Consider the following 26722-nt stretch of genomic DNA (forward strand, 5'->3'; position numbering starts at 1 on the left):
GTTCCAGGTTTTAAAAGTGATACATGATACTGAAGACTAAACTCCATGTTTTGTTCTTTCTTGAAAGGAAAATTTACAGCTATTCTAATGATTCTCTGATGATCGTGATTATGTTTTTCCGTATCGTAGGAATTTTTAATTCTTAGACTGCATTGGTTTACCTCAAATATACTCTGAATTTTAAATATTAAGAGACTTCAGACTCAGTTAAGACTGTGATAACACATGTCTCAAACAGTTTAAAGGCTAACTGAATACTGGACGTTAAGAATTCATAGTTATGATAGACTTGATAGAGTTTTCATTAAAGTGTATATTTTGCCATTTATATAGACACTTATAACATGAGAAAAGTAATAATAATTTTCAATATACATTTTTGCCTCCCTGATTTTCCTTCATTGAAGTAAAATACATGGTCTAACATAGACAACACATTGAGATCCAGAGCAAACCCAGATCTCTTCGGACATGATTTAACATACTACTTTTAAAAATAATTACTACTAATGAGAGCTTTAATTTATTTAATTTTAGGTCTCTGTTAAGCACTTTATATCCATTATATAATGACATTATATCCAGATACATAAGCACATTGTATTCCTATATCCATCTTAACCCTTGGCATCTCTCTATAGGTTATAACATCTAGTTTATAAATAAAGGGGCTGATAGGCTCAGGGATGTGATTCTGACGTCTACCTGAGATCAGGGCCTCTTCTTTTTAACATATGCTCTCTTGTGGATCAGATTTATGATTCTTACAGTTTTTCCTTAACTTTTCCATCAACTGACAAAATATAAATCAATTTAGCTTTGTGTTACAACTTAGACATTTTCATAGAAAATATACATTGTGCTTGTAAAGAAATTCTGGACACTGTGAGACAATAATTCCTACTTCTGAAAGAGTGAGAGAAGAAGAAGAATATTTTCTGTGACACTGCAATATGACTCACAAATTGACATTCAGATTTATGTAACTGATGTATGTGAACAGGCACAAGTTAGTTTAATAAAAGACGTAGCTTCCCAGCTGGTCTCTTGATTGATGAAGGGTGTGTTTGTAAAATCACAATGTACTCCGTGAGTCTGTGTGTACACGTTTCTAATCTGAGATTTCAAATCACCTAGTGCATTTCAATCAAAACCAAAATTGGCTTCCTTGCAAAAAATTTTCAGTTACTGACACAATTACGTTTCTTTAGAATAATCAACAAATATTATTAGTGTCATAAAATTGTAGCAATTAAAATTTAACAGAACAGCTGACTTCAAATAGTAAGATCCAAGGAAAATCTTTTCCACTTGTCTTACTTTGTTAATATTTCTGTTTTTCTTACTTTGTCAGTGAAAGGCATATATGTGTAATGTTTGGCACTATAAATTCTTTCAACTTATAAAAGTAGGGGAAAATATTAGGAGAAATTTTAAATTCACCGCTTACCCAATGTTTTAAAATATGTCTTTCTAAGTTACCTTCTCTAAAATTTGTCCAGTTCTAAGATACTCTCATTATTTTTGTTTTCATTTCTTTCCTAAAACATTCATATATTTATTTATTTACACCTTCATTCGTTTATTCATTACTTAATTTGCTCATTTGCAAAAGGTCAGAGACAAATACAACATTATCTCCTTAAGAAATGTACAGTTCCCTGAGGAAACGGACATGAGACTAAGTACATGAATATCACCTTTGGCTGCAGCGTTAACTCCTGCGGGAATCAGGAGGAGCCTCACAGAGACGATGCGAAATAGCTGTAAAACTGAGTAAAGGTTTCTGCGGGAGATTTCAATGTCACGGTTCCTTCAGGGTTCCTCAATTAGGTGATAAGGATCTAGACTAAAATCAGTTCTGATTAATATTCATTCCCCACGGTTTCTGCTGTAAGATACTGTTACAACTTTTTATTGGCCTGCAGCTCCCACTTTAATAAATAAAGCCGCGGGAGAACCCTGATGACAGTGGCTGAACCAGCTGAATTCTCTTTTCCTCCCGTCACCAAAGTCCGCTCGAGGCCAATCTTGGTCCCAGCTCCTCCTGCTGTTCTCCACTCGGCTTCCATCTGAATCGTGACCTTATGACCTAGGTTAAATGCCTCTCCACTTCCAGCCTCCTACCCTTGTTCGAGGAAAGGAGAAGAGGAAAGAGGTGAGATGGAGAGGCATCCAGACCAGGAAGACAAAACTTCGCAAAGATGCCCATCAGGCTTTCACTTATGTTTCACTGACAAAACTTCTCTGGGAGTCTTGGTAACATACTCTTTTTTTTTTTTTTTTCCGCTGAATACATTGTTTCCCCAAACAAAAATAAAAATTCTCTTTGTAGGGAGGAAGTTGAGAAATGGTACTGTTACGTAAGCAAATATCAGAATTCACAGGGAGGACCTAATATAGAAAGTGAAATTGGAATAAACACTCACACAGAAACCAGCCTGCATTGAGTGTGCTGAGTGCTTAAAGCTGTTGTGAACTTGCCAACAAATTATGAAAACTCCAAGGCTGAATTTCCTCCTTTTTTTCTTATGTGCCTCTTCCTTTTTATGGGATATGGAGTGTTAATGGAACGAAGGTTTTGTACACTTATGCGCGTGTGTGTGTGTGTGTTATAAGTCACAGTGACAATGTACCCTTTGAAGTAAGATGGAGATAGGGGATAACTTTGTTTCTATGATGCTAGTAGGTACCACACTGTCAATCAACAAAGCATTTATGACCCAGATTTGGCAATAAGGACAGAACAGGACACCTACTCCACTTTCTGACCCCTGGGGAAGTAGGGTTGTATGGGAAAAAATAGCCTTTGTTGGACAAAGTTCTAAGTGAGACAATGCCCTCTCTATATAACCAGATTTTACTGATCAGTACTTTATAAACTGGCTAGTAAATAATTGTTTTGCTAAAACAAAAATCTGATTGGTGTGGGTTCAAAAGAGATGGAGGAGATGAAGTGGAGACAGACAAACAGACAATTCTTTCAGATTTTACTATAAAAATGAGGTATTGTATTTGAAGGGTGAAGAGGAGTGAGGACTCAGGAATAATAAAAAATATTTCTAGCCTGAGAGACTGGATAATGGTGTCTATATTTAAGACTGATAACACAGAGCCCAGTGGAGGTTTTGGAAGAAGAATAACAGATCTGGTGTTTGGAGATTATTGAGAGATTTAAATGGCCCCCAATGTCTATTCTCATCAGACTGTTAGAAATACAGATCTGAAGTTGATAAACTGCTTCGGGCTGGCCATATATGTTTGGGAATTATTTATATATTAGTATATTTGCTAGGGCTGTTTAACAGATTACTGCAAACTTCTTAGCTTAAAACAATAGATATTTATTGTGTCACAGTTCTGGAGGCTAGAAGCCCAAAATCAAGGCCGTACTTTCTCTCCAAAAGCTCTAGGGGAGGACTCTTCCTTGCCCCTTCCTAGATTCTTGTGCTTATAGACACGTCACTCCAATTTCTGCATCTGTCTCCTTGGGGTGTTCTCCCCTGTGTTTCTGTGTCTAAAATTCCCTTGTCTTAAAAGGACACTAGTCATTCTATGAGGGCCCACTCTCATCCAGGATGGCCCCATCTTAACTTGATTACATCTGCAAAGACCTTATTTACAAATAAGGGCACATTCAGTTACCAAGGGTGCAGACTTTGACAATCTTTTTGGAGAACATAATTCAGGCCACTGTAATATGCATGGCAAGAGAAGCCACAGAAACAGATGTATGTGGAGTGAGAACAGGACCAGTGATCATCCCTTGGGCAGATTCCTCCTTGAGAGGAGAGCAAAGTAATAAAAGAGGGGACAAGGACATGACACGGTCAACAAGTCATAAAAAATCCTCCAGGAAAGTTGCATCCTGGCAAATGTATTTTAAGGAAGGGATTTGATAAGGGGATTAAAAATCTTCAACAATTTCAAGTAGCATGAGTACTGGAAATCAACCACAGTAACTCTTACTAAAGATGGGGAAGAACAAGTCTGGGGGCAGAAGATCATTTAGGAAGACACTGAGGTGATCCAGATAGATTATGATGGATGCCTCAACCAGGATTGTTGCAGTGGGAAGAGAGAGGACTGGGCAGATCGTTGAAGTAAAATCAAAAGGAAGTGATGCTGGATTGAACATAGAATAGAAAAGAAGTCAAGGATGACTTCCAGAATTGTTTTTGTTTTTTTTTCCTTCAGCAAAGTGTGAGACTGGTTGGCATTGCTGAGGTAAACAACACAGCAAGTCCATGGAGAGGTTTCAGTTTTAAATATCTTGAGGATGTATTGTCCTATTTTCTAGTAGCAGAGTATAGTATGTTGAGACTCAGAAGTGGATTGGATCCAACTGTGCATATTTGGGAACCATCAGAAAAGAAAGGTGATAATTGAAACCATCAGAATGGGTGGCATTATCCTGAGAGGCAGTAGATTTACACGAGGACATACCTGATGTATATGGAGGGATGAGAGGGGAAAGAGGAACCACCAGAAAGCGGGGAGAAGGGGTGAGTGGTCAAGAGGAAGACCAGGAGGACGTAGTGCTAAGAGACAAGAGAGTCTTCACGTCAGTGGGGTTGTGAACAGCATCAAAGGCTGCGTAGATGGATGACAAATAGAATGAGGGCTGAGAAGGGTCTGTAAGCTTAAAAAAACACAAAACGTGCACATGTGTGAATGTGTGTGTGTGCGTGTGTGTGTGTGTGTGCAAGTGTGTGTCTTCAGCGACAATCACTTTGGAGTATTGAATGGGGTTCTTGGCTGGAAAGAACTCTTTCAGACATCTGAGCCCAAAGGAGAAGAGAATGGTACCTACAGGCGAAAACGACCGAACTGAAAGTGAGATTCATTGGCAAAACTAAAACTGACCGAAGAACCGATGGTGTTTGAAGTCTCATGGGGAAAATCCAGACAAAAGGGAGAGAGTTCAAAGAAAGAGAAAAGAGTATGGTGACCGACACATTTTCTGAAAAGACAAAACAAAAGAGAACATCAGAGGGTTAGTTCACTTTCTATAAGGGGATGGTCACCTTCGCCATTGCAGCAGGAAGTGAGGAAAGGAGGCTGTTGAGTAGAAATTGATGACAAGTAGGTAATTCAGCTAAGAATATTCCTCCAAATTAAGTAGGGAGGAAGAACAAAATAATTTGAAGACATTAACCCTCTGACTTTCAAATGCCGTTCTCGTGCTATTTATAAGGAACATAGTGATTGCGTTTCTTCTGCCCTCTCCTGTTCCTCTTTGAGCATTCTGTGCTGTTAGTTTCAACCAGAGGCGTTTTTATGTGGCCTGCCATCACCCATTCATCAGAACACTTCCTGACAGCTGCATCATGTCACTGGAAAGTCATTTCATTTTTTTTTCCCCAGGGGAAAAGGGCCAGAGAGCTCTGTTTGCGGGCCCTGGACACTGCAGCTCACAATTCCTGCCAACATGACTGAAATCAAAGGTTTTGACATACAGTTTTTGTATCTTGATTTCTGTACCCAAATAGTTTATTATCATTTCTTTTTCTGTTTTGGGGCAATCCAATAAAAGTCGAGTTAAACCAATGATGTTTCCTATTGTTCCTGTAATCTGTAGTGTAATCTTTCTTTAAATCTTTTGCAGATAGATACGTTATTAGTACTTTTTGCTTTGCCATTTTTTTACTATGATTGCCAGTTATACAAATTGTTACTAAACATTCAACACACTGGTGTATAAAGGGGTGGGTGTTTCCTTTATCACTCACAGTGCACAGTTTCAGATAGGTTGTGCAGGACGTGTTGGATGACCACACTGAGTTAGAGAACGTGAAAATGATTTCATTTTGGATAGCTCACTTATGATCCACAAAGGGTGTTGTGGTATTGGTTTTGATAAAACTTCACAGCCAATAGGAATCTTTTTCGAGTTAGTGTGGACTGGCCTTAATACTGGAAATAATCCTGTTGGCCAGGACCCCAGAGCTGCACAGATGAGAAAAGGATGCAGGAAATTCTGTTGTTTACACATGTGCCTGTAACACTGAGCCGCTGGAGCAGCCCAGCAAGCCCAGAGGGTAAGATGCTTAATAACCTTGTGGTTTTCTATTTAATTTTTATATTTTCCTGCTGGGGCAAAGCATGTATTCTTCTCGGAGCAAAGAAAAATAGAGTTGCTTGTAAGATGCAGAACAAAACTACTGTAAGTCTGGGAAATTGAGGGATTTGGAATTTCTTCTTAAAATGGACTTGATTTCTTCCCTCCCTTTTGCATTTTCCACATTGGTGTTATTTATACTGACAGCTTGTCATACATTTCCTGTGTTTTAAAAAAACAGCTGTATACTAACAAAGCTCAGGTAAGATTTTCAACTCTAAATTTAGACAGTAATGTCATATGTTGATAAGAAAACTTTGTTTTGTATTTGCAAATGAATACGAGTTAGTCAATGTGTTTGAAGTAATCTATATTCTTAGAGTGAAAAAATAGTAAAATTGTTTTGCAAATCCTCATATTTATGCTTCATACATTTAGAGCTATTTTCATTGTGCTAGTCCTTATGTTGACAGAAAAATATGCTTCAAACTTAGCACTAATATTAATTTCTTTATATAAGTAACCTAGGTAGTGTAGGGAAGAGACAGAATAAAATAATAAAATTCTGTACATAATAAAATGGAAGAGATACTTTCTACTCCATAGAAATTAATTACAGAACGGAAGAAAAAAAATCTCTGGAAACCATTGGGAAGTATTTGCTTATGTTTCCTGCAAAGATAAATTATAAAATGAATGTTGAGTGGCTAAGTCTGTTAAATAAAAATATAAGGGAGATAGTCTTTAAAAAATGTAATTGGAAACATGTAAGTAACATATGGCATTGAAATATACAATGATATTTCTTGATATTCTCATTTACATAAACACGAGTTTTTCTAATTTGCTAAAATCATCTGAATATAATTTTGCTAATATTTTTGTGGGATAAGGTATTATTACAACTTTTGATTAAATATTTTTCTGTTAATCATTTTATTGTCAAATATCCTCACATATAAGTTAAAATTATTTAATCCTTACTTTTCTCCATATTTTTACATAAGCATTAGATTAGAAAGGAATCTTGAAAAGCTGGTGATAGGGTATTTGTCGAAGTTGTGTATGATTTTGCACTATTAATTTAAAATATGAAGTCTATTTAAATATTTAGAAAAATGTTTTATATGAATTGCTTTTTTCCCCCAAAACTTAAAAAAAAATAGTTTTCTTGTAAAATAAGATCATTGAGTAATTTCTGTTTTGCACTCCTCATATGTTTTCATTGGATTCAGTAATTACTTAATCACTGGGACATAGCTTCTTGGTGCCTCACTATGGGTGTGGCCTTGACATTTATGAGGGTTTCATCTTATTATTAGAGCCACACATATAATGGAAGTAATTCTTTAAAATTGAAAATGATCTCAGGCCATTTCTATTTGAAGATACATCATATCTCCTCTGCTTATATTACAAGGTCAGCTGAATTTTGCCATAATGATAAAACCTTCAATGTTCCCTTCTTAACAAGATTTTAGAGAAGGCTTGAAAGAAAAGTCTGGCTTCCTGAGCTGAGACTTTAAACAAATCGGTAAAATTTGGATAGTTGCTGAAAAGCAAAAAGAGTATTCTTATTTTGTAGATGTAGTTGGAGCAAAGGGTTTTGAGACATAAATTAATGTAAAGCCAGGAAGGATAGGAAGTAAAGCCTGGAGCAGAAAAAATACACCTTGTGAGTTCCAGACACTGTGCTCAGTGGATAGAGCAGGACAAAGTCATGGAGTGTCTTGAAATTCACACAGATTCGTCTTGTCCTTTTATATTATGCAATTGGGGCAATTGCAAGTTTCTTAAGAGATGAGGGTATTTCTTCTCCTTATCGTCATTCTCCTCCTCCTTTTCCTGCATCATTTTATTCTTCTTCATAATCATCATCTTCATCATGGTCGTACTGTCAACACATAATTGTGCTTCCGTGTACAAGATAATTTACATACATCTACAATTTTGATAGTTGTGCAATCAAATGAACTTCATTTTACATATTGTCTTCATTTTACACACAAAGGAATCTGATGTTCAGAAATGTGAAATGATTTCTTTAAGGCCATAGATATAGTAAGTGGAGCCAGGATTCCAAACAATGTCTTTCTGGTTCGAGAGCCATTCCACTGTGCTGCACTGGTATTTTAGGAATGTGAATCTGGCAAGAGTTAGCAGGATGGTTTGGAATGGGCATTGGGGTGATAGAGTGCAGGACGGAGGCGGTAAGACAACAGGCAGATCAATTCCAGCATCTGTAAATCCCAGCTAATCACATCTCTCAGGTGGTCCACTCCTGCCTTTGGGAATAGAAACAAGAAACTGCTACTGAAAATAAGCAGTTTTTACATTTAAATTGGCTGTTCTCATATTCAACTCTTATGCTGTCCTCTCTCTTTTATTTTCTTGAATGTTGTATTCATATTCAAAGAAGATATATTTTGATTTCTCAAAGGAAATTTCACCTCATATTGCTTATTCACAAGTGAAATATGTAAAGTGACTGGAAATGGTATTGGAAACACACTGGCATTCCTTTGTTTTATTTTGATGTGTAGTATGAATGAGTGCCTTCTTAAAATTGTGGGAAGACTCAATTATTACCAAAGAAAAATATCACAAAAGTTTTATTTCAATGGGTGAAGAGCATATATAAAATTTATATTGTTAATAGGTGATGTTGAGAACAGTATATTTGTAGTAAAAAAAAATAGAACCTATTTATCAACACTTTCCCCTTCAAATATTCAAGCTTTAAACACATTATTTTGCTTTTCCTCTAAATAGAATGGGACTACTATCTGAAATAGCATTCATTTTCTTCTTTTCTATTTTTCAATGTTTTTAATGAAATAGAAGTATAAAATTACCTTGTTATAATAATGAGTTTTGAATACATATATAATTTTTCTGCTATGGTCTTGGAAATGTACTATCTACTATTTTAGAAGCTTACTATCACTTAAGTAGGCTTTATTGGAATAATGCCTGTTGCAAAGCACCCAAACAGATAATGTAAAGATTCATCCTTTTAAACTTCCCACTACTAAAAGAGTTAAGTACATTTGTCATTTCAAATACTTTGGTCAGTGATCTTATGGCATTTTATTTTAATTAAATAGATCTAGGCTGAATTTAAAGACTGTATCCAAAGGGCACTTTGTATACCCTGTGCCCAGTCCTCAGTGCACTGACCAAGTACAGCTGCTCAACTGTGATCGAGTGTGAACTTCAGACTTTGGCTTTAGAAAGGAAAACTAGATACATATTTTACTGGAGGAAATCAGCTCATCAAAAAGAAGATGGATTGAGCTCAGGGCCATTCCATTGAAATCATAGCTTCACAGAGGATTATTAATATTATTATATATTTAAATATTAGCTGGGTGATTTACATTCAGTGATATTTACTAAGAAGTGCTCTTATGTGTAACAAAGATGTAAAGATATCTGATATTAAAATTCTGATAGAAGCATCTTTTTTTGGTAGCTGAAGATAGAAATATCTTTAGTATTGGGCAGAAAACATGGCTCATTGCAGAGTTTACAAATGCTATTTTATCAGAATGCTTGCTTTTAATCTGTAGAATTAAAGTTTAAAAAACATAGAAGTAAGTCTTTCAGTCACTGACTCATAAACATATGTTTCTAAGATGCAGGAACCATTTAAAAATGTACCACAAGGCAAAGTGACAACATTTTTCAATGAAGAAGAGCCTGAAGCAACGTTAGACTAGTTTTTACAGAAATAGTTTTGAGGGTTTTTCACAGAACCATTCATTTCCTCCCTAAGTAAATTTAGGATTATGAAGGCCTTATGTCAAAAGTTGAATTTGTGATGGCTGCAAAAGATGAACTGGCTTTATTATTCAGCATATACTCCTAGATTTCCTGTCTTCTGTTTACTCATCATCTGAACGAGGTGAAAACATAACTCACAAACTATAAGCGCTCAGTGGAATGGTAACACTCAATAGCAAAGGAGAGGAGGAGGAGAGGTGGACGGGCCAGGCGATCCACTGGAGTTCAATGTAGTTCCGGAAGGTTCTGTGTGTAAGCTATTCGGTAGGAGCTGGAGTGATCACAGGGGTTGTCTAAGGGCTCCGGGGTGATTCATTCCATCTCTAGTTCAGAGTCTCCTGTGGGTAAACTCCACAGCAGGACTGAGTCGGGCCAAAGCCAGGCAGCTTTGAGTTGCTCTCATCCCATTCTCTGATGCTGCCCAAGCTTCTCTGTTCTTTTTTGTAGTGACAAGGCTTGAGTTATAAACTTTAACGATTGTGTGGATTGAAAACGTAGATTGTGGCAATTACGACATGTAATGAATGGACTCTATAAAGGTGTTGATGCTATATGAATCTACATTCTGGCTTCTGAATTTGAATATGGGATTGAAATAAATTTGACCTTCACGTGCAGATTGACGGGAAAGATTCCAGGACCGCTGTCTTAGAAATGGGATCCTCACAGAAGGCCAGGGTCTTCCAGCTGACAACAAAATTCAGCTCCTAAATTTTATATCCATATATTCCTTAGAGGTGGGCAGTCTTTGTCCACCGTGTGGCTGTAAGTGGTATTATTGAGTATTGTGTTTGTATAAATTAATGAAAATGACACATTCTCGAAACCTAGATATGGCATAATAAGTTAAGTTTTAAAAGGATCACTCCAGCTGTGTTGTGGAGAAAACATTGGAGTAGGAAAAAAGTTGAAGCAGGAGGACTGGTTAAATACGACAGTCCAGACAAGAGATATGGAGGTTTGAGATGGATAATAGAGATGAATTTGATGAGATTTTGGACACATTTCACATTTCCCTGCCAGAGCTGATAGAACTTTCCAACAATGATGATAAGCAATGTGAAAAAAAGAGAAATCAAGGATCTCTTGGCTTGATCTGAGAAGCTGGAATGATGAAATGTCTGTTAATTGACAGAGGGAGGCCAGTAGGAGGAATAGTCTAGATTGGGGGCTGGTGTTCAAGAATTTGTTTTTGGACATGTGAAATTTGAGATGCCAATTAGATCTTGGAGTAGTGGTGTTACGTTGTCAGCCAGATATGTGAGTCCAGAATTAAAGGAAGATTTCAGAATGGAGATAATTTTGGTAAACATTAGGAAATAGGTGGATTTGAAGGAAAGGGACTGGATGCATTCAGTCAGAGTGATTACCATTGGGGAAGAGAAGCTGTGTGAAGACTGAGCAGCAGAGCACTTCCATATCAGAGGTGTGAGGTGAGACAGAGCCACTGAAGCAGAATCAGAAGCAGCAATGACCAAGGTAGGAGAAAATCCATGAGAGAGGAGGCTCCCAGAAGCTAAGTAAATGGCTGATTTCAGAAAAATGGAATGGCCAGTTACGTAAATGCTACTCGCTGGTCAATAAGACAGGAAAATCAAGCCTAGGAGTTAATCATTAATTAGATTTAGCCATGTAGAAGTCATTGATTATTTGTTTTTATAGAGACCTACGTTTGAATATTGATACAGTGGGTTCAAGAGAGAATTGCATGAGTGAAAATGTGTGTAAAGATTTTCATTACAAAAAATTCCAGAAATAGGATGGCCCCTGGATGGGGATCAAGATAATTTTTTTTAAGGTCGAAGGTATCCCAGCATGCCCATTTGCTGATGAGAATGATCTAGAAGAGAGGTGTAAACTTATTAAAGGGAAGACAGGGGGTGGTTTTTGGAGGAGCCATCATCATGAGTCTATAAGAGGCAATTAGATGGCGCATACAAATGGGAAGTTTGGCCTTAAGGGTGTGAAGGATCCCTCCACAGAAACAGGCAGAGTGTAAGGGTTTTAATGAGACTGACAGGTCTGGTAGAACCAGAGGATAATAGTTGTCTTTGGTAACTTTTCTTTCCTTAGTGAAATAGAAAAAACAAGTTCATCAGGAGAGACGGAGGAGTTGAGAAAGACATGGCGAGTTTGAAGACAGAAAATGTGTGGGGTTGTTCAGAAGAATGGGAGTGTGAATTGATCCAATTGGTGTGGTGGCACTAAAGGCTGGCTTGATATCAGAGTCAAGAATTTGAACTGAGACCAGATAGCAAGGTATATTTTCTCTAAGTATGACCAGGTACATAGGTGAAACAGGAAGGTAGCTGGAATTAACCAGAATTAGAGTTTTATAGGAAGGTAAAGTGGAGAGGGCGCCATTCTAGCTGACAGTAATTTGCTAATAATGGAGTACAGACTAGGGAGGGCAGCGTCTCTATGAAGCAGCTGAGAAACAGAAGGCAACAGAATTGACTTACAGGAGGTCCAAGTTGGGTCAAAGAAGAGAGTTATGGGGACAATAGTAGAATATAATCAGAGAGGTGATTATCATTTAAATGGGGAAGAATTGATAATTCGGTCATGGCTTCTAGGATACACAAGCAACCAATGGTTGGGTGAGGTAAAATCATTGGAATTAACCGGGACTGAAAGATGAGAATATTGTGAGGATAATGCATGTGAAAATATTTTGGACATTAAGATTTTGTTCCTGAAAACATATTTCATCCCTCTACTACATAATCAATTAACAACTGTTTTTACTAAATAAATTTTATTTTATTTTTTATTAATAAATACTTTGAAATTTATTTAAATATGGAAAAGTCTTCATAAAAATACATAGAAAAGCATAATGTAATATATATATATATACAGCTTTTATTGTGGCAAAACATAAACATCTACAAGTAGACACTCATTTTAATGCTCACTCCCCTGCTGAGACTAATTTTTTGTTTGTGATTTTATTCATTTGCCTTCTTACTATTTTTCGTGATGCTTTGATTGGTCTTACAGACTGTATTAAGAGAACAATCTTTAGGCAGAGTTAAGATCTAGACAATTTTTCACATCTAACAAATTGTAAGCCCATAATTTTTCTAGATGCTTCTTATTTTGCCAATGTTTTGGATAAAAATAAAATAAAGTTACATAATTAATCATGTTATTTAGTATTCTTGGGCTTCAGTTTATAATACAACTAATATTTTAGCAATTACATGTATTTTTAAGTTTAAGAATCATTTTTGTATTTCTGTGAAGAAACATTATGTTATACTAAAAATTAAAGTTTATTGATCAATTAAAAAGAAGAATCATTTTTGTCTAAAAACCCAAGCTTTCTAAATAGCTTCAAATATATTTTCAAATGTATTTTAATCGGATTTCTTTTGTTTTCCTTTTTTTTTTTTTGCAAGTGACTGAAGACATTCAAATGGATTTTTTTCGTTAAAGCTTAGATGAGAAGGTTGACCAGACATATATCCCATGTTTTGAATGATGTCCATTCTATTTTGGTGCAACTAGTGCAGCGTCACCTCTTCTGCATTATGTGACCAGGAGGCAGAGAATTAAAATATCATGTTGTTTATATTTAAGTAACAGGCATGACTACTGTGGTCTGTATTTCCAGTCAATAAAATGCAGGTGCCAAGCATATATTTGTAAATAATGCTACTAATAAACATCTTAATTTGAAATACCAATAGAAAGCCTCTGTAAAATAGAGACAAGAAATATTGCAAAAACGCACAGAACTTGTTTTAAAAAAATCAAAACATGGTTTTCTATTTCTGTAAAATTCTCTATAAAAAGAAACCCCCATAATTTTTTTAAATATTCTAGAGTTGAGCTGTCCAATAGGAATATAATTCAAGCAGCACATGCAATTTACAGTTACACTACAAAGTTAAAAATAAACATGAAATCAATTTTAATAATTTATTTTACATAATTCAGTATATTAAAAATATTGTCATTCCAAAACTTAGTTAATATCAGATCATTAATGAGATATTTTACATTTTATTTTCTATACTGTGCCTGATTCATACATGCAGCACATCTCAGTTTAGACCACCCTCATTTTAAGAGCTCACTAGCTTCATCTGCATAATGACTACCATATTGGACAACACAGGCTCCAAAATATATACACTTACAAAGTATTCTCACAGCAACCATAGATCATATTTAGGCATGATACTTATCTACGTGTTGTAAACGAAGATACGTGTTTGAGCAACCTTCCCAAGTTGCAGAGTAATCCCAGATTTTCTGATTCTGAACCCAGTGTTCTCTGGGTTCCACTATACCATTCTGATGATGTTAAATTAATACAGTTCTGTTATACTGATACTGAGAATATGTGACCTATGGTGACGTGTGGAAATAACTGGCACCAATAGGTTCTCTCCCAGCTATAATTTAAGAAAACCTCATTGCTATGAAAAGCAGGCAATGATGAAAATGATAAAACCCAATTTCTAGAAATCTACAAATTTCTTAGTTTTTTTATGAATTAAACAAAAGATACAAATTTGGGAGTGCAGAGAGAGGAAAAAAAGTAAAAATAACGTTTTTGAGAAAGCTTTGAAACTGTGGCACTATAGGGATTACTTGGGAAAGAGTTGAAGAAAAAATATTTATACAACTGGGAGGGTAGATAAAAACAAAGTGAGTTTTAAAAAAATCTGAATTTAATCTGGTCTTCAGCTCTTTGCCGTTTTCCTTGCACATGACTTACATTTTCTATTTTAGGGTCTGGAAAGCCTTATCTTTTGAGAAATATAAACACTGGCTATTAACTTCCTGTTATTTTGACATTTTTAATCCAATTCCTTAACTGCCTTTAATAAGGAAATTACAAAACAGTGCCTACAATAAAAACAAAGAAATGAAAACTGATTCCAGATCAATTAGCAATTACGTTAAGAGTGCTGCTTTATAGTTAAATTGCTTTTTTCTTTAGTGTTATCTATTCTTATTCCAAAGGACAAAAGCCAGAATATCAACACTTAAAAAGATGACTGGAGAAGTTGAGAGACTTTATGTCTAAACAAATTACTAATATATTTTGGCTAAAATGAAGGAAGTATGGCCAGGGAAGAAATTTCACTAGCACATAGAGTAATTGATATTCAAATCAAAATCTAACATTGACATCTTCAAATATGTCATGTCTTTTCTTTCTTAAGATTATAAAACCTTACAAATGAAATTTTTCCGGTGAAATCAAGATTTTGCATCTCTTATCATAAGAAGTATCTTCAGTAAGTTACAACCACCATCTTTGTTTTCTAGGATAAGGTGTTTTCCTCCCAGTGATATATCTGAAAACTGATTACTTGTTTTATAGCAATTAAAATTTAAAGAATTAGAAAACTTGTATAATTGATACTATTTTTATTTTAGAAGAGTCCGTAGAAATGTAACCTGGCTGTAAATCTAGTGTCAGTGACTGAGATAAGAAGTCAACATTTTGTCTAAACATTAACATCTTATTAGCTAGTGTTCTGGTAATGTGTGATGATATGTATGTATAAATATTTCTCCTTTTGTTACGTAAGAATAGCCAGTTTTGAACCATTTCTTTATTCTCCTTTGCTTTTTCTATATTATTTCATTTCAGTTTTTTTAGAATAAAAATGTTCCTTGACAAGAGAAAATGAAAAAAAGGGGGGGGGGAAGAAGGGGCATAGCTCAATGGTAGAGTGCATGCTTAACATGCATGAGGTCCAAGGTTCAATCCCCAGTACCTCCACTAAAAAAAGGCAAGAGGGGAGGGTATAGCTCAAGTGGTAGAGCACATGCCTTGCATGCACGTGGCCCGTGGTTCAGTCCCTGGTACTGCCATTAAATAAACAAATAAACCTAATTACCTCCTCCCCGGGGGGGGGGGGGGGAGGCAAGAGAAAATAATTGATTTAATATCCTTATAGTACTAGAAATGTATACTTTTAATTATACACAAAATCAACTTTACGTGTTCCTTTTATATTTTTTCCATTCATGTCATAAGAGGTAAAATATGCTTTCTGGAACTTACGCTATTCCTATTCCTATTCAGAGGTAGGTAGCCTTGTGATTTTAAAATAGATTAATCATGTGTTTTAAGGGAAAAAAACATAATTGTGAAACTTGGGTTGGTCCTTATTCACTAATCACTTTATTTTCTCAGTGTCCTCTTCAATCATATTCACACAGGCATATAATTCAAGGACTAAATCTGGCTTGTAGTAATTTGGAGTAGTCAAGAGCTTGACTCGGCTCCTGCAGTTCTGCATTTTGGACATTTTGCCTGGGTGGGTGGAGGCAGCTGGTTTCCTGTTTAAAATATTTTGAGGACTTTTAGAAAGTCCAATTCACTCTCAGCCCAGAGTTCCTTCATTTTCCTTAAAGGAAGAAGAGTTGAACATGTGTAAATATTTATATTTGGGAGATTAATCAGGAATATGTGATTCAACTCCAAAAATTGGGTTAGTCTGTGTTATAGTTTGTGCAGTTCTTTTATTTTTAGTTCAAAGTAATTTGTTTTGTTTGACTCATCACCCAATTTTTGTTATATTTAAAAACGTGAAAACATGTAGGTAATTTGCTACAAGGGAACCTTTGGAGAAAAATGTTTAATATATTTGAATCTGACCTGAATTTCTGTGGGTTATATTTCACATGTAATCAGAATGTAAGCTGCATGAGGATGGACCTTTAAATCTATTTATTTACTGACGCACCTTCACCCCCTGGAACAATGTGCCTGGCTCATAATAGAAATTCAATAAATACTAGTTGAATGAATGCATGAATATTCAAGACTCAAAAGCTAAGAGATGTTTACCCTTATTCTACTTTAGCAACATGCAGAAGTGAGTAAACATTATCATATAGGCATGTGTATGTTTTTAATAAAATGGTCATCAAAATATACTGTTTCATATGCATTTCCTGAACTGTGTATTTTTTTTTTTTGCCTTTGTTTCACATGAGTTGCAGGCATAATTTTAAAATGCAAAACTGAGTGAAAATAAAAGTAAAGACAAATGGAAATAAATATAGATACTTTAAAATCTTAAAATTACTATTGTTAAATTAATTAAATAAGGAGGTCATTAGACTGAGGTGGCGCTAATGCTGTGGTCGTCTGTGGAAACAAAACCAAACCTAAGCCCACAGGTGCCTCAAGGTTACTAAACTGAAACCTAAGGGCATCTAATCACAAGCGGCCAACTAGGGGTGAAGCTAGCTGATCAATCATTTCCTTGCTCTGCTGCCAACCTTTCTCTGCGAAAGTCTCCCCTCAGCCCCTGTCAGTGGAGTGTTCTTAACCACGTCTGGTTTGGCACTACCTGACTGGAATCAATTTTTGCTGAAATAAACTTCTAAAATTTTAATATATGCCTCACTTTCTCTTTTAACACTAGATATTTAACACTACTTGTCTTTAATTGTATATTTTAGTTTGTGGGATAATATTCCAGTCCAACTGAGAGCTATATTGAGATTTTCAAGAGAGTGTTCATCTGGAAACAGGGTGCATTAGGTACAAGAGACGTTGGTCTGAAAAATTACAAAAAAACAAACAAAAACCTAATAGGACCAAAAATTTAGAAAGAGGTAGTGAGCAGCGTTTTTCAGATGACTTAGATTCTTTTATCCATCTACCCATTTTGTTTTTGTTTTTGTTTTTTTAACCAGGAAGGAAGTTATTTGTAAACTTAACTGCAGAACTTTCATAAATGGACAGTCATTTGCATTAACGTCCTCAGCAGGTGGTAAAGCCCTGGTCAGGTGTACTTTGCTATGCATCACACATATGACTTCTGTCTGGTTAAAATTAAAATGCAGCAACAGAAAACCCCGAACTTTTTTGTTTGTTTTTGCAACTCTACATCATTAGAAAAAAAAAAATTAAAGAGAAATTTACCCCAATCTGCCTTAACAATCTTGAAAATAAAACCTTTAGTGTTAGTGTGTGTTAGTCGGTATTATTTTTGGATGCTTGCTGAGGGCAGGTTACTCTCTGGGTATTTGTAAATTTAGCGATTTTTAGAGACTCATTCGAATAATTTTGTAAATTAAGAAGACTACATATAAAAGCATACTGAGCCTCATGGAAGCATTCAAGAAAACAGTTTCCTCTCTGTGATGATGTGATGCAAACTTTAAGAAAAGGGAGTAATTTAGGCAGGCAGGAAAAGTTTTACGAAAAAGGGAGTTTTAAAAGGCATCGCCCAGGTGATTAAGGGATTGAAAGGTAGAAGGCTTTTGGGAGGGATGACCCTGGGGTTTCATGAAGTGTGAAGGACAGCTGTCTGACTCTCACAGGCATGGAGAGAAGCTGAGTTAGAAAATGAATGGATCTGGAAGAGACAAATGTTGAGTTTGGCTTTAATGAGCTGAGCATGTTCACTTAAATGGAGAAATGATTCAGTCACCAAATACAGGTAACTTTTAAGTTTTACATATTGGAAATAAATTTAAGATTATCCTCCTGGCACTGAATGAGGTTAAACTCTCGTAAAATATAAGCAAAAATATACTTACAATGTTAGATTTTCATCCTTACGTGATGAGTGCTTGATCTTTTATTGTTAAATACTCTATTGCTGAAAATAAAGGAGATTGCAAAAGCTTTAAGTCATGGTTGGGGTTTACAGAAAGGAAAATAAGCTTTTCGTATTTCCATTAGGACTTCTCAGTATTTTAATGGGAAAATATGTTTGAATAATTTTATTTAAAAAGATTCAAAATTCACAATGCAGTAACATGTCAAATAGTCTTTGTTCTACTTTACAAAAAGTGTTATTTGTTTTTAAATGTATGTTATGATAAACATTTAAATGTTAACCAAGGTGTTTATTTCAGAAAAAAATTTTCCTTTTAGGTTTATTGAGCTTTATAATCATGTAGAAATTGTGGTTGTGTGTGATCACTGGATGATGGAAGTTATAAAGCAGTAGAAAACAACTTTCATGTGGTAGTTCAGTAAAATTAATAGAAGAATTTTTAAAGAACATAATGAGAAATATGAATAGCCTCTCTATAGGTTAGTGTTACAAATCTGTAGACCCTAAGTTATGTATTTCAGATATTCAGTAATATTGAGTAGGTTGATGTTTTGAATAAATCAGGAGGAAGGAAAACACACAAGGAAGAAAAAATTCAGACTAATGAATATTCAAGCATTTTCTACTGTTTTGTTTGTTGCAGAATATTTGGGGAAACACATAAAAGCAAGAATAAAGCAACAATTATGCATATCCATGCATAATTTTCTATTTTTTCTATTTTAAAAATATGAAATGTGCATATTTTAGTTCAAGCTGGAATTTCTGCATTTTTCAGGGAAGAAATATTCCTTCTGAAGAACTAACATGTAGGAATAGAGTATTGACACCCAAAGGAAGTTGTTTTGGTAATCCAAGACTAAAAGCTTGGTAGAATGAGAATTAAAGTTTGTAGGTATCCAAGCAGAAGAAACTTGGGCATGCTGAAAAGGAGAGGAGTAGAGAGAGGCCAGCGGGTAAGACTGGTGCAGCTGTAATGAGGACTTTGAACTTAATCCTAAGAATAATGGGAAAGCAATTGAAAGAGTTTCAGCAAAGATGAAATAATCAAATGAAAAAGTTAAAAATGCCTCTCCAGTTACTGCGTGGTGAACAGTGGTGGAAGAGAGAACAGTTGGAAACCTGTTTCAGTAATCTAAGAGTAAGATGGCTATGCTTGGACTAAGGGAGCTGAGATGGAGAAAGGTGAACATAGATTAAAAACTTCTTAGAACATAAAATGAAGAGGACTTGGTAATTGATTCAATACAAAGGATGATGAAGAATGATTAGTAAGGAAAACCTAAATTTTGGGCTTATACAACTGAAAGGATATTGGTGACTTTTATTAATAGGAAAAATGGAGTAAAGCCAGAGTTAATCTTCTACAGAATGAGAAATATAAAGTTTCCTCTAAATTCCCTGAAACAGCAAAATTCACGCTTTCCATTGCCACATAAGTGCACACATACATACACACATGACAAATACACTTTTCATTCCCAACAAGCCTGAGGATTCCAGATTAATGAAATAAGATTAATTTGTTATGGCACAATGGACATACATAAACACAATTGCAATCGTATGCATTTTGGCAGCTGTAAACTCTATTTTAACTGAATGGTAGTTTTAGTTCCCTCTAGATTAACTAATTGAGTGTCTTCTATGTTCTAGTCACTGTGAGAAGAAAAATAAATAAGATGCAAACTGATAGATGGGTGGTAAAAACAGATATATTAAAATTATTATATGGTATCATAAATCCAGAATAAATTAATTAACCAGAGCACAGGGCCACAGATAAAGGAGGAACAAACTGAGAAGGAAGCATAGTGTATATCTATCATTCTTTCGTTATTGACCAGCCTTCACCATATTACACACACGTACAGATGAACAAATCGAACTCTATTTTGGTTTTCAAATAGTTTCTACACCATCTTTCTATAGGCATAAGATCTCTTTTTATCTGGATTGTGTACCTCATATACTGTTACCGAACTCAGGTTTGACTGCTTATTGTTCAAAAATAGTAATTCAAGAGGCAAGTGTCAATAGACAGGTAAAGTGCTTTCATCAGAAAAACCAGTAATCTGGGGAATTGGCGGACTGCTATCCAGAAACCAACTCCGAAGCTTCTGCTCAGCCAGGACAGTTTTTAAAGGGAAAAAAGGGGGAAGAATCTCAGTGAATCATTGAGGCGGGAGGTTAGGGTCTGCATCATCTCCATGCATCATCTCCATTGTGAGCAGACCGGCTGACTGTCTCTTCAGATGTTATCTTGCCCCTTGAGCTGCCTGCAGGATTGCCAAATGGGCCGGTGGGGACAGAGAGCTAGGCGTTCTCTAACTGCTTAATTCTTCATTCCTACTTCTTTAAGGAAAAGAATCAACAGGTTAGACAATGTACAGTGTGCATACAGGAGAGCATAAGTCAGCAATTAGTTTCAATTGCTTAATGATCTCATTCCTATAATTAGGTTCTTTATATCAGAAATGGGTAAACAGGAAAGGGGCCACAAGCTGCTTTCAGTACTATAGGTGTAAGCTAAGACTGAGGACAGAGCTGGAGGAGACTTGCCTGTCTCTCTGGGCTCTGGGAAATGTGCATCCTGTGTGGGCAGGAACCAAGGAGGCATCCCTTTGAGCTGTTTACTTCAATTTATCACGTCATTGTCTTCATAGCTTCAGATAATTTGGAAGTGGAGTTGTTTACATTCCTCTATCTTGTTCTTTCTTTTATCTTTACGTGCTTCACTTTCTAAGTTTTAATAAATCACATTTCCCTTGATTTCATTTTAGCAGATACTGTACTGACCAAAGGGGGGATAGAAAACAGATTGTTCAAAGAGCTGATTCTCAGGATAAATATCCCCTAGCTTCACTGAAGATTTGGTCCTCATGATTAGAAACGTGTGAACGTTGGTTTTTACTGGGTATTTGAATTTCAGACACAGTTCATGACGTACAGGAAGGACATTTTATGTAATGAAAAGAATCGTAAAATGACAGCTACTCTTCATTTAATGTCTACATCGTGCCTAGATCTTTATGTATATTATGGCCTTGCATGCTCACAGCAAACTAATAAGGTAGGCAGCATTATTACTCCAGCTTTATTGTTAAAACTGACTCTGGGACAAGTTAACTTCTGCACACTCTTATACCTGGTCAGAAGTTAAATCAAATCCCTTTTCACTATACCTTTCTGCCTATTTCCTTCTTACTTTTTAGAGTAACAAGAGAAATTACAGAAATTTTCTTTGAAGAACTAGCCCTGTTTTGAAATCAGGGATAATGGCTAAAAGCAGAAAACAGGAAAAAAGAAAGATAAGTTTGTTTTACTTTAACATGTACCAAAATGAGAAAGAAAGTGTTTTTGTGTTCACATTAACTTCTGCTATGATTAACAAGATGTGTTTGCTTCCTCTGTCTTTTCTATCGTGGGAGAAAAAAGGCTGTGGGTTGTATTCAAGCCAGAACAGTCCCCAAGGAAATCAGAACTCTTACTCCTTTGCTGTTTGGAAAAAAAAAAAAACTGTTATCTTCAACTTATTTTACTACGAGGGACAATCTGCTGTTATAAAATGTTACATGTGTTTTTCCATTATTTCAGTTTATTATTACTTTTATGAAATGCTTAATTGACATGAATATATTTGAGAATTCTTTTCACTTATAATGGTACAGATAATCTTAAAATATAAAAGAAATTTGCATATGGGTTTGTTTTAGATTTTATGCAACAGAGCTATGGGAGGCTTGGGACTCTGAGGTCAGATCTCTTATGCTGCCAACGATTGTTAGAAATTTAAAAGTAGGTCTGGCTGTCGTAAACATAATGAACAAGCGGAACTTGACATTTGAATTTAGCCTTCTTCCAAAATATCAGTTACTCTCTTTTTCACATTTTCCATTTTAATTTCAACATTTAAATAGCAAAATAATCATCTTGATTCTGTTTTTATGTGTCCCAAATGTTTGAAAATGGAAATATGTTCAAAGAAGGTAGAGGAAGTAGTTGAGCTTGCATTTTTCTTTTTCCCTCCAGTCCGATTATCTTTGTGTTGTTAATGCTCATTATTTTGAAGCAGGTCCAGAGAATTTTGTTGGTTATCAATTGAGCATTTTAAAAAATGCAAGAAAGATGACTATGGAGATGTTATCAAGCAAATGATCATAGGGATATGTGTGTGTGTGTGTGTGTCTGCGCGCAAACAGAACTATTCTGTCATTAGACTTGTTAAGGGCTTTACAAACCATTTGTTTGCTGAGACTCATGCCTTTGCATTGAGAAGTATATTTGATAATGACATTCTGATGATCTGAACATGATTGTTTTAATTAGCATTAATTTCATAAGACAAGGAAACTTCTGGAGAACTTATCTGAGTGGTTGGGTAACTAAAGTATGAATTAGCTAGTGCATTATGGTATGTTTCCTTGTAGTAAACAGACATAATCAGGGAAAAAAAAGCTAAAATTGTAATTACCTATTATATGTGCAAATTTTATCGACTGCTTTATTGGAATTAAACACAGTGACTTTACTGGACATTTACGTATTTTAAGCCCATTTAATATCACCATAATACACCATTCTATTTCACCACAACTAATTGGGAATCATTGAGTTCAAGCAAGGTATTGTCTTTCCACGGATCAGATCTCCTGTCAAGCAGAGCCAGTTGATCTACGATTTGCTGAGCACCATGAACCACACGGACCGTCCGTATTACGATGTTTTCCCCCTTGTGTGACTGAAACATTCTTTCTTATAATATGTTTTCCTCAGCCACTAAGTAGAGTGACATGTCCCCTCTCCTTTGCTCCCCCTGTGCTCTGTACATCCATCAGAACGCGTGTTACTGTACTGTGATGATTGCATCCTCTTTATCCTGTCTCCTCACCTGCCTAATCTGAAAGCTTCTTGACAGGTAGACCTCGGGGTAGATGAAATATTTGTAAAGACAGCTCCTGCCAACGGGCTGCTTTCTGCTTATTTAAGTGATGAGGCTCAGCCTTGATGGCTTCATGTAAAGTGAACAAACTGTTAAGCATCAGCCCCTCAATGAATTGTTAAAAAGGGCACACAGTTCATGACGTATAGAAAGGACATTTTATGTGGCTGCCACCCAGGTCAAATAAATGATAGAGCCCTGTTTGCATTCTAGAAGCTTCCCTCATGCCTGCCCCCTGTCATTACCACTCTCTCCAAAGGTAAACACTGTTCTGATCTCTATTGTGAGAGTAGCTTTGCCTGTTTTTGAGCTTATTATAAATGTATCATTTTGTACCTGCTTCTTTCAGTCATCATTTTGGAGATGCATCTCTCTCTAGCATCCATTTTTATTGTTATATAGCATTCTAATCAAATGACTATAGCAAAATTCATGTATCCGTTTTTAGTTTACAGACAATGGACAAGTTCGCTTTTGAGCTATTCGGAATAATGCTATGACAATTTTTATGGGTAGTGGTGTTATATTGTGGTTTTAACTTGCATTTCCTTGATAATGAATAATCTAAGAACATTCCACATGTTTATTGACTGTGTGAATATTATCTTTCGTGAAGTACATTTTAAAATTTCTAGCACATTTTTAAAAAATGGTGTTAACTGTTTTGAAAATTTGTAATAATTCTGTGTATGTTCTAGATATGAATCCTCAGTGAATGTGCATATGGCTAACACTTTCTTGCATGCAGTTATTTGCATTTTCATTCCAATGATGATGTCTTTTCTTGAACAGAAATCCTTAGTTTTAATAAAGTTCTATTTATAACTATTTACCTTATGGTCAATATTTGCTGTCCTGATTAGAAATCTTTGCTTCCTGCAAGGTAATGAGAGACTATTCTTAGTTAATTTCTAGAGCTTTATTTTTCTGTCGTACACTTACCTATGTCAGAGCTCTATTTGGAAGTGATCTTTTTACATGGTGTGATGTAGCGGTTAGTTCCATGTGGATATATGGTTGAGCTGGCACTTTGTTTTTTGAAAAAAGGAGGGAAAATTCCCATCCTGAACCGTCGTAAATCAGCCACCACACTGATGTGGGTTTGGGTCTGGACTCTGTTCTCTTCCATTAGTCTGTCTGTCTCTCCTCATGCCGGCACCTCATTGCCATAATTATTGTAGCTTTATATTATTTTAACATCCAGTCCGATAATTCCTCTAAGTTTATTCTCCTTTAACATTTTCTTGGCTGTTTTTGACTCCTGGTATTTCCAAATGAATGTTAGACAAACTTTTCAATTTCCAGAAAATAAACCTGAGGTTTTCGACTAGAATTACACTGAATCTATAGGTCAACTTGTATAAATGCGCCATTTTTACAGATTTGAGCTTTACAATTTATAAACATGATATATCCCTTCATTTATTTAGCTATTCTTTAGTTTCTCTCAGTAACATGTTGTAGTTTATAGAACACAATTTAGCTGTCTTCTGTTCCAGCCCTTAATGTTTTGATGTATTTAATGCCATTACAAAATAGCATTCATTTTTAACATGTGATATTTGATATGTAACTATTAGTTTCTAAGATAGAGAAAAACATGATTGTGTACGTTGTCTTTATACCCAGTAACCTTGCTAACTTCACTTATTAATTCTAATAGTTTGTGGGTTGATTTGAATTTTCTACTTACACAGTCATACTGTAAGAAAATGACAGTTTTATTTTGTCCTTTCTATTCCTATTTAATTTAATTTCCTTTTCATTGGTTAAGACCACTCTTCTTGTACAATACTGAGCAGTAGAAGTTTTATCAGTTACCCTTTTCTAATTTATGATTTGATTGGGGGAAAGCTTTTAATAATTCACCACTAGGAATTATTACTTTAGGTTTTCTGCAGATAACTATTATCATACCACAAATTTTCCCTTCTATTTTTGGTTGCTAAATTTTAAAAAAAATTCTAAACTGGTCAGTTTTTTTTCAAATGCATTTTATTTATCTACTGATATTTTTCTTATTTTAATATAGTTTATTAAGTGAATTTCAATGATCGATAATGAAACGCTGAATCAATTTTAAATTCCTGGAAATATTCAACTCCTTTGTGTTACATTAATCATTTTCACCACCAGATTTTTCTTGCTAGTGTTTCTGTTCATGTTTTTATGTGTATGTTAGTGGGAGATATTTGTCATAAAGTTCTTATCAGTTGTTAGTATCAAGGTTTTGATTTCATAAAATAAATTCGGGCATGTTCACTTATTTTCTTTTATCTGGAGAAGTTCATGAAAAGTTAGTATAATTTCCTGGTAATAAGAAAATATTTTCTTTTTAAATTCTTTATAAATAATCCTTGCTGGATTTTAGAGGCTCTTTTCTCTTATATATCTCTCATTCATTCATTCACACAACAAATGTTTACTTAATGTCTACTCTAACTCAGGCATTGTGCTAGCCCCCAAGGATGGAATGTGGTCAAAAGCAAGCATGGTCCTTACCCACGCTAAACTCACAGGCTAGTTGGGGGGGAGATAGAGAGAAATCAAATGATTTTAAAACATGGATCACAACTCCATTAGACATTTATGAAGAATGAGTATCAGCGTTTAGAGATCACAGCAGGGGGACCTAATCTAAGTCAAGATTATAGAGTCTTCCTGAGGAAGCTAATAGTCAGAAATAGATCAGTTAATTTTCTTTCTCTCATTAGAACTGACATCTGATTCATATGGTTAGAATGAAGTAAATGAGAAAAACTGACTATCCAATGTGGTTCGTTTTCTGTGTTTTGTAGAGGATCTCCCAGCCTAAAGAAGTTTCCAGAAGCAAATTTTTGTCCTTCACACTAAATGAAAATCTGGCACAAAGACTACATGTTTAAGTCAAAAAAGAAAAAATGCAGGCAATAACAAGCCTCACTGGGCCCTTAATAGCAATGACTAAACTAAATACTTGCTGCTTGTCTTAAATTCAGTGTAGTCATTTTTCTTATTTTTACTTGTTTAAAAATATATTTAAGTTTGCACTTTCCAGGATGTTGTACTTTATAAACTTTTTATGTATTAATTTCATAAATATAATATTTATAACTTACATTAACTGTTGCTGGAATGCACTGTTATAATCTCTTTCCTAACTCTTTTATTGAACTCAAATACAGCACTTGAATACCCTAGAGAGAAAACAAACCTTGTTTCTTCCAAATTCTTCTTGATAATGAAAAATAAGAAGTCTTCTAGATGGGAAGCTAGCTAGTGTAATGTGAAACCATGCCAAATACAGGCAGCAGGCTAATACACACAATACGTTTCCAAGTTCCTTTTTTATTTTCTAGGGAAAAATCAGTAGTATTTAATTAATAAATAACACCATTTTAA

The 26722-nt window shown here is 35.2% G+C and overlaps 1 protein-coding gene across 2 annotated transcripts in view; it reads left to right on the forward strand.

Annotated features, from left to right (window-relative positions):
* The first annotated feature begins 5931 nt into the window (after positions 1 to 5931).
* Positions 5932 to 26722, forward strand: part of CCDC102B (coiled-coil domain containing 102B) — a 187257-nt gene continuing 166466 nt past the window's right edge. Inside the window, exon 1 of one of the 2 annotated variants that reach the window (XM_031441764.2) lies at positions 5932 to 6041. The gene's annotated coding sequence lies outside the window, so the exon portion shown is untranslated. The remainder of the gene's footprint in view (positions 6042 to 26722) is intronic. The other variant, XM_064480425.1, reaches the window with a different exon arrangement.

Source organism: Camelus dromedarius, chromosome 28, assembly GCF_036321535.1.
Source record: "Camelus dromedarius isolate mCamDro1 chromosome 28, mCamDro1.pat, whole genome shotgun sequence".
Taxonomy (NCBI): Eukaryota; Metazoa; Chordata; class Mammalia; order Artiodactyla; family Camelidae; genus Camelus; species Camelus dromedarius.